This window comes from Myotis nattereri (genome assembly GCF_964212035.1).
Source record: "Myotis nattereri genome assembly, chromosome: 3".
Taxonomy (NCBI): Eukaryota; Metazoa; Chordata; class Mammalia; order Chiroptera; family Vespertilionidae; genus Myotis; species Myotis nattereri.
The window spans coordinates 105,608,690-105,617,606 of NC_138077.1; the positions used below are offsets into that span (position 1 = coordinate 105,608,690).

General features: G+C 41.3%; 1 long non-coding RNA gene across 1 annotated transcript in view; it reads left to right on the plus strand.

Annotated features, from left to right (window-relative positions):
• Positions 1–5,321, plus strand: part of LOC308516481 — a 143,428-nt gene extending 138,107 nt beyond the window's left edge. The window contains exon 3 of the long non-coding RNA XR_013995746.1: positions 2,988–5,321. This is a non-coding gene — a long non-coding RNA (uncharacterized lncRNA). The remainder of the gene's footprint in view (positions 1–2,987) is intronic.
• The last annotated feature ends 3,596 nt before the right edge of the window (positions 5,322–8,917 follow it).

Consider the following 8,917-nt stretch of genomic DNA (forward strand, 5'->3'; position numbering starts at 1 on the left):
CAAATAGTAATACATTCTTAAAAAGTGTTATGAGATTAACAAAATGTAACCTGTGTGTGGCAGGGTGCATCTGTTTTCTAGCCTGTAGTAGTTATCTTCCCTAACCTATCAAAGTAGAAAACAATTTACAGTTTTTGGTTTTATGATCTCTCATGCCTAAAAGTCTTCACTGGCCACTCCCAGGATATTCTCTCTCTCTCTCTCTCTCTCTCTCTCTCTCTCTCTCTCTCTCTCTCTCCCCCTACCTATCTCTTCCCCCTTCTCCACCCCCTCTTCTTGCCAATAACCGAATGTGATTCCACAGAAAAGAGAAAATACCCACTGAAGTATTTCAAGCCTTTCTCCACCAAGGCTTGAAACTAATGATGAGGATCACACCAGTCCTCTCCTGACCATCCTCCAGCAGGACACACCCATTAGAATGCACACACAGTAAAGTCACAGCATTTGTTAAAGGGAATTTACCTACATGTGGTTGCTTGCCTCAATTGTAATAATCAACCCAAGGATGCAGTTAAGCCCAATACAGTCCATGTACGTGGAAAAGACCCATGGAAAAAAATGTGCAAATGATCTTGAACAAAGAAGTGAACTGCTTCATTTTGAAGTAACCTCATATTCTCTGTGTTATGGGAGATTTATGTGATTTTCAAGGTAAAATTTGAATATAAGCAACTTTCACCTAACATGCTTACTTTAGAAATCAATCTGACCGACTCCATCAAAATTCCCACCCATCTTTATGATGTCCTTCCCCCATGCCCTACCTCACTGTATCAAAGTTCTTTACTAAAGGGGCAGGTAAATGTCTAAAGGGTATTTTAGAACATTAATAAACATTAAAATGCTCGCAGCCTGACAGATAAAATGAGCCCTCTCAGGGCTTTTCAAAGTCTTTGAATGATGGGTGTCCTAGGAATCTTCCTGTTCTCCCACCAGCTTTTTTCTCCTTAGGTCTCTTCCTCAAGCCCACATACAGCTCTTCTCCCCTTCAGGTCTCTCATTCTTATGATGCCACTTTGTTGCTCATAGAACTCCACACTGTCCTACCCCTCCACCCCCCAATAATGCTTCAACATTTCTCTGAATGCCTGTTGCTTGTCTCCAAATGATACACTCTCAATGCCAAAATGTGTCCCCATTGTGGAAAGCAATGGTATTTTCTTGCTGTAGTGGCATGGATTTAACCTGGTCCTTCAGGACCTATAGGCACTTCTGTCCTCAACAATTATTGAAAGACCAGGCAAGGCCATACCACAGGAGAAGCCACATGAATTGATGAGTTGTCAGTGGTTGTTCTCTTTGCCACCTTTTCTGATTGATGCCAGCTCCCATATACCAACTTTAATTAGATTGCTTTGATTCCAAGTCCCTTAATAGAATTGATGTGTGTGTGTGTGCACGCATGCACGTGTGTGCTGTCAAAGTGGGAATGATATTTACTCTACATAGTTCACAGAGAAACTCTGAGGTCCAATTTGGCAGCCCTAGGACCAGCTTCCTGGCATATGTAGCCAAGCCCCCACCTGGACCATCAGAGTCCAAGGGGATTCTGAGTGACTCTTGGCCAATCCATAGATCATTTCTGCTGTCTCTTCCATGGTTGATGCAGGACTTTCTCTCTCTATCCCCTGAAGTGCCTTACCCACCAGCTACATAAACTCCATCTCTTCTGAGCCTTACTAGAATTAAAGCCCTGATTTGAGTGATACCTTTTTGGGATAATGGCCTGAATGATTTGCCCAATGTAGAGCACCATCCATCCCATTGCCTTTCTCTACTTTAGTATCTGGGTCCCACTAGTCCTACTCTCCTTGAAACTATAGACAATGTCCCTTCTCAGGACCTGATGACCAGAAAAGGAAGGCCGCTGCCACCCCAGGTTAAAGAGAAAGACTGCTCATGCGTAGGAGTTCCCCCTGTAATGATAAGGGAATCTCTGTGTCTGGAGGAGGCACGTTCCACCACCTGTTAGTCACCACCACTCAGTCTTGTTCTGGGGCCTGACATGATAATTAAGGGCTCCATATCACACTGCTTCCTTTAACCTTTGTTCCAGTCTTCACATTTGTAACAGGCTTTCTTTTTTTCAACTCAGATAAGAACTTATTTATAAGTAAAATGAGCATGTGATGCCATGAAATAAGAATTTAATCTACAGGAAACAATTTTAAAAGAGAGAGTTAAAATGTAACAATGTTTTCTACCTATGTTTAAAATTTGAAATTCTAATGGCAGCTCCCAGTCAGGCAGGCAGCTGCCAAGGTTAACGACTCAGACTCTAGTGTTATGATAGTTTTTGGATATTGCAATCGGAGCATGTTTAAGGTAGGCTAGGCAAGGCTACATGTTCAGCAGGTTAGATGTTCTACATGCATTTTCAAGCTATGATATTTTCAATTTATGATGGGTTTACAAGCAAAATAAAGACAGACTCATAGAGAGCAGGCTGACAGCTGTCAGGGCGTGGGGGGTGGACTGGAGGTAGGTGGAGGGATTGAGCGAAAAAGAAAAAAGGAGAAAGAACTCATTGGCATGAAAAACAGTATGATGATTACGGGAATGTAACCCCATTGCAAGTTAGGAGTGTTTCTATTATGATCATACAACTTTTTGAAAGGAAAAACAAACAAATGAACAAACCTCATTTTCCCTCTGCCCTGAAAACACCAGACTACTTTGCTGTTCTCCACCATGGAAAATACTTTAAATACCAGTTAGTTCTATGACTGCATAGATAATGGCAACATAGGAAGAGATGTATGTTTTATTGCTGCTAAAAATAAGTAGAGGCCCTGGCCATGTAGAAGAGTTGGTTAGAGTGTCATCCCCATATGCTGCAGTAGCAAGGTTCAATCCCCTGGTCAAGGAACATACAAGAATCAACCAATAAATGCATAAATAAGTGGAACAACAAACTGATGTTTTTTTCCTCTCTCTCTTTCTTCCTCTCTCTCTCTACAATCAATAATTTAAAAAAAAAAAAGTATAGCAAGCTGCACCTTAAGATGACTTCAAACCATGAAATTGAACCATCTCAATGTTCTTTAATAAAAGCTAATTGTGAGAGACAAAATGGCTGTATTATAGATGAACCTATCCCAAGCCCTGTCCTGGAGCAAATAGAATGAGCATTTACCCTGAATTGGCAAAGGAGACTCAGCTTGTGAGAAAATTTGCAGCCAGGAAGGACAGAGGACCCCTGGAGAAAGCCCAGGGCACTGTGACCACGCAAGCAGCAGACAAGTGAGCAGCCCACTCCTATCCAAGGAGCAGCAGCCCTGCAAGCAGGCTTCCCCAGGCCTATGAGCAACAGCTTCACGTGGCTTGCCCCTGTCCAAGGAGCAGCAGCTGTGTGAGTGGCCCACTCCTCCATCTGAGGAGCAGCAGCCGACGAGTAGTCCATCCACAACTGAGGAGCAGCAGCCCCATGCAGCCCATCCCAATCTGAGGAGGAGCACCTGCATGCAGCCCACACCCTGCACCTGTCTGAGGAGCAGTAGCTGCGTGAGCAACCTGACGCTATCTGAGGAGCAGCAGCCCCATGAGCAGCCCGACCCAGTCCAAGGAGCAGCAGCCACATGCAGCTTGAAACCATCCGATGAGCACCAGCCAGGTGAGCGGCCTGCCCCCATCTAAGGAGAAGCAGCCACGTGCATCCCGTTCCCATCTGAGGAGCAGCAGCCTTGTGATCAGCCCACCCCCATCTGAGGATAGCAGCTGTGCGAGCAGCCTGCCCCCAACAGCCAGAGAAGACCACTGCTGTAAACAGCAACCACCAGAGGAGCTGCTGCCAACTGAGGAGCAGCTGCTGCTGTGACCACCTGGACAACAACCTTAGCCTCAGGAGCCACTACCACCCAAGGAGCAGCCCCTGCACAACTCAACATCTAGATCAGTTGGTGAGATAAAAAATGGGTAGACAAAGAAACCCCCAAAGGAAAGAAAATGAGATCACCAAAAAAGCAGCTAAGTGAAACAGAGGCATGCAACCTGTCAGAAAAAGAATGCAGACTAAGGGTCATACCATTCATAAACCAGATGGATGAAAAAAATCAACAACTTATATAAAAATCAAGAAGAAACAAAGAGTGATTTAGCTGCAATAAAAACATCTTGGAAAGTTTTAAGAGTAGGCTAGGAGAATCACAGGACTGAATTAGCGAATTAGAAGACAGGAAAGCAAAACACACCCAAACTGAACTGCAATTGGTGAAAATAATTAAAAGGCAGGAGGAGAGCCTAAGGGAACTTTGGGACAACATGAAATGAAGCAACATTAGAATAATATGGGTGCCAGATTGACAGGAAGAGGAACAAGGGTTAGAAAACCTATTTGAAGAAATAATGTCAGAAAACTTTCCTGATGTGGGGAAAAAAAAAAGTCACACAAGCACAGAGAGTCCCAATCAAGTTGAAACTGAAAAGACCCATACCAAGGCACATCATAATTATGATGTCAAATGTTCAGGTCAAAGAGAGAATCTTAAAGGTTGCAAGAGAGAGAGACAGAAAGTTACATATAAGATTTCTCCCATTAGATTATCAAATGATTTCTCAAGAGAAACACATCAGGCCAGAAAAGAATGGAAGGAAATTTACAAAGTGATGCAAAGCAAGGGACTGAATCCAAGAATACTCTATCCAGAAAGGCTATGATTCAAAATTGAAGGGGAAATATGGAGCTTCACAGAAAAAAAAAAAAAAAGGCTAAGGGAATTTATCACTACCAAGCCACCAAAAAAAATTAAGATACCTAAGAATAAACTTAACTAAGGAGGTAAAAGACCTATATATGTGGAAAACTACAGGACACTGGAAAAAGATAGAGGAAGACATAAACAAATCGAAGAACATACCGTGTTCATGGATTGGTAGAATCAACATCATTAAAATGTCCATACCACTCAAAACGATCTATAGATTCAATGCACTCTCCATTAAAATACCAATGGCATATTTCACAAACGTAGAATGAACTTTCCAAAAATTCATCTGGAATAAAAAAGACCAAGAATAGCTGCAGCAATCCTGAGAAAGATGAACAAAGTAGGAGAGATCTCAATACCAGATATCAAGCTGTATTACAAAGCCACTGTTCTCAAAACAGCCTGGTACTGGCACAAGAACAGATATATAGATCAGTGGAATAGAATAGAGAACCCAGAAATCAACCCAAACATCTACGTTCAGTTAATATTTGATAAAGGAGGCATGAACATATAATGGAGTCAAGACAGTCTCTTCAATAAATGATGTTGGGAAAATTGGACAGATATATACAAAAAAAAAAGAGAGAAACTAGACCACCAACTTACACTATACACAAAAATAAACTCAAAATGGCTAAAGGACTTAAACATAAGATGGGAAACCATAAAAATAATAGAGGAATCCATAGGCAGAAAAATTTCAAACATATGCCAAAGTAATTTCTTCACTGATACTGCTTCTAGGGCAATGGAAACTAAAGAGAAAATAAACAAATGGGACTACATCAAAATAAAAAGCTTTTGCACAGCAAAGGAAACCATCAACAAAACAACAAGAAAGCCCATTGAATGGGAGGACATATTTGCCAATGTTATCACTGATGAGGGTTTAACCTCCAACATTCACAGGGAACTCATACAACTTCACAAAAAGAAGATAAACAACCCAATACAAAAATGGGCAATGGACCTAAATAGATCCTTTTAGAAAGAAGACAGAAGGAAGGCCAAGGGACATATGAAAACATGCTTAAAGTCAGTAATCATCCGAGAGATGCAAATCAAAACGACAATGCAATACCATCTCACACCTGTCAGAATGGCTATCATCAACAAATCTACAAAGGACAAGTGCTGGCGAGCATGCAGAGAAAAAGTAACCCTCTTGAACTGCTGGTGGGACTGCAGACTAGTGCAGCCACTGTGGAGAACAATATGCAGTTTCCTCAAAAAATTAAAAACGGAACTCCCATTTGACACAGTGATCCCACTTCTAGGAATTTATCACAAGAAACTAGAAACACCAATCAGAAAAGATATATGCACCCCTATGTTCATAGTGGCACAACTCACCATAGCTAAGATATGTTAACAGCCTAAGTGCCCCTTAGGGGCTGAGTGGATTAGAAAACCGTGGTACATCTACACAATGGAATACTACACTGCAGTAAAAAAGAAGGAATTATTACGATTTGCAACAGCATGGATGGAACTGGAGAGCATTATGCTAAGTGAAATAAGCCAGTCAGAGAAAGATACATATCACATGATCTCACTCATTTATGCAATAAAATGAACAACATAAGCTGATGAACAAAAACAGATCCAGAGACAGAGAAGCATCAATCAGACTGTCAAAACTCAGAAGTAAGGTAGGGTAGTGTGGGGGTAAGTGGGAGAGATCAACCAAAGGACTTATATTAATGCATATAAGCCTAACCAATGGACACAGACAACAGGGGGATGAAGGCATGAGTGGGGGGGGGGGGTTGGGGAAGTAATGGGGGATAAAGACACATATGTAATACCTTAATCAATAAAGAAATTTAAAAAAATAAAATAAAATAAAAGCTAATTGCTTCCTTCTATTTAATTGCTTATTTATATTTTAAGCCTTCCCTTATTACTGGGGGTTGCATGTAGAAATGTCATGGGGTTTGACTAGCATAATGTGCCACATAGAATTAGATGGTTTGAATATAAAAACCTTTCTGATTGAGACCTGAGAGAAAAGTTTGTCTATAATACAGGGGGATGCAACAGTCAGCTTTCAGATCCCAAAGAGTCATAGCAGCTAGACTAATTTATTATTGAGTGATTTTAATGTTTTTATAAAAGCTACAATTTTCATTTGGTTATTGAAGAGAGGTGATACTGCTTTTATAAAAGATTGAATTATCTTTGATCCTCTTACTCCTGGTTGAGAAGTTTGAAGGTGCTGTTTAACAGAATCAAAATGTGAAGATACAAGAAATTTTTTCTTTTGATTTCTCAGGTGTGGGATCTTCTTGTCACATTTATTCTGTGTTGCTTCCAAAAAAATTATAGGAAGTTAAAAATGTGGGAAACCATGGTTGCACACATCAAAATAGGCATACAGAATTACTATCATATATTTTCAGTACCTTCAGAGAATGTATTGTGCTTGGTATATTTTAATTATACATGGCATAAGGCAGGAGCTAATCACATCCCTGCACACCACATTCTGGAGTTGAAAGTCTGGTACACCAGAGGCAGAGCCTTGGTGATACTATAACAATCTTATTTGGAGGATGTGAAGGTTTGTAATGATGGGACTATTTAAAATTAACACACTGGCAAGTAGCTGGCCCTTCTATCCAGTGTGGAAGTCCATTACATTTTAAAGCACATATGAAGGATTAGGGGAAAACAAAAGAAAAATTAAGTGAGTCAACACATTTATAAGAAAAAATAAAAAGAATCAGAATGATTAGGTTCAGAGATGAGTAGGGTAAAGAGGAAGTTCAATTTTATGAAGGCTCTACCATTTGGTTGTTGTCTGTATTATGGTAACCACTTTCTCTTTGCAGAACTGTGTGTCTCCTGAAAGCCATGGCTAAAGAAAACCACCATCTTGCTCTGTGGCATTATGGAAGCAGATTGTGACCACTGTGCTATATTGCGACATCAAGTGCCAAGAAGGATGTGGCCTTAACATGCAAGAGTAGATCTAAAGCAATCTACTGGCTTGAATAATAATTTTGTAGTGACTTAATGGATTTTATGTCTAAGTTTGGGTTGTTTTATATATATATATATATATATATATATATATATATATATATATATATATATCATCAGTATTACTGGGAGTCTATAAGTGCATGACATTTGGGGAAATAACTACCATTTAGACATCCATTAAATAAATGTATTGAAGAAATACACAAATTGCCAACATTTATTGAGTGTTTTTGTTTATGTTTTGCTCTTCATGTATATTAACCACTTAAATCAATATAATTGCCTTGTGAAGCAGTTACTATTATTATTCCCATTTTACAGATGAAAAACTGTAAAGGCTAAATTGCTAAAAAAAAAAAAAAAAAAAAAAAATTAGCTACTTAAAAAAGCTAAATTCATTCCCTAAAGTCACATAATAGTAAATGGCATAATCTGGATTAAAACTCAGGCATTCTACATCTTACACTTGTGTTCTTAACCACTCAGCTACATAGGATTTTTTTTAAGTGTATAGATGTATTTATTTACTGCAAATTTTGCAGACAGAATTTGATCAAATATAAATGACTGTTCTGAAAGCTGATAAAAACTAACTAGAGGCCCGGTGCATGAAATTCATGCATGGGTAGGGTCCCTAGGCCTGGCTGGCGATCAGGGGTGATCTGTGGGGAGACCAGCAGAGTGATCAGGGGAGTGGGGAGCCCGCTGGCACCTACCTAGGCTGGCCTGGCACTGCCTGCTTGCTGGCCCCACCCGCCGCCACCAGTCACCTCCCTCTGCGGGGTGACTGGTGGGGTGATCAGGGAGGCCCCCCACTGGCACCCGCCTAGGGCCTGCAGGCTGGGGGCAGCTCCTGCATTAAGCATCTGCCCCTTGGTGGTCAGTGCACATCATAACGACCAGTCATTCCACTGGTCCTTTCACCATTTGGTCGATTTGCATATTAGGCTTTTATTATCCTGTACTAGAGGCCCGGTGCACAAAAATGTGTGCACTTGGGGGGGGGGAGGGGGGTCCCTCAGCCTAGCCTGTGCCCTCTCGCAGTCTGGGACCCCTCGGGAGATAATGACCTGCTGGCTTAGGCCTGCTCCCGGATGGCAGAGGGCAGGCCCAATTCCTAGGTGCAGCCCCTGGTCGGGCTCAGAGCAGGGCCAATTGGGGAGTTGGGGTGCTGCCCCCTGTCATGCACAGAGCAGGGCGGATCGGGAGGTTGCGAT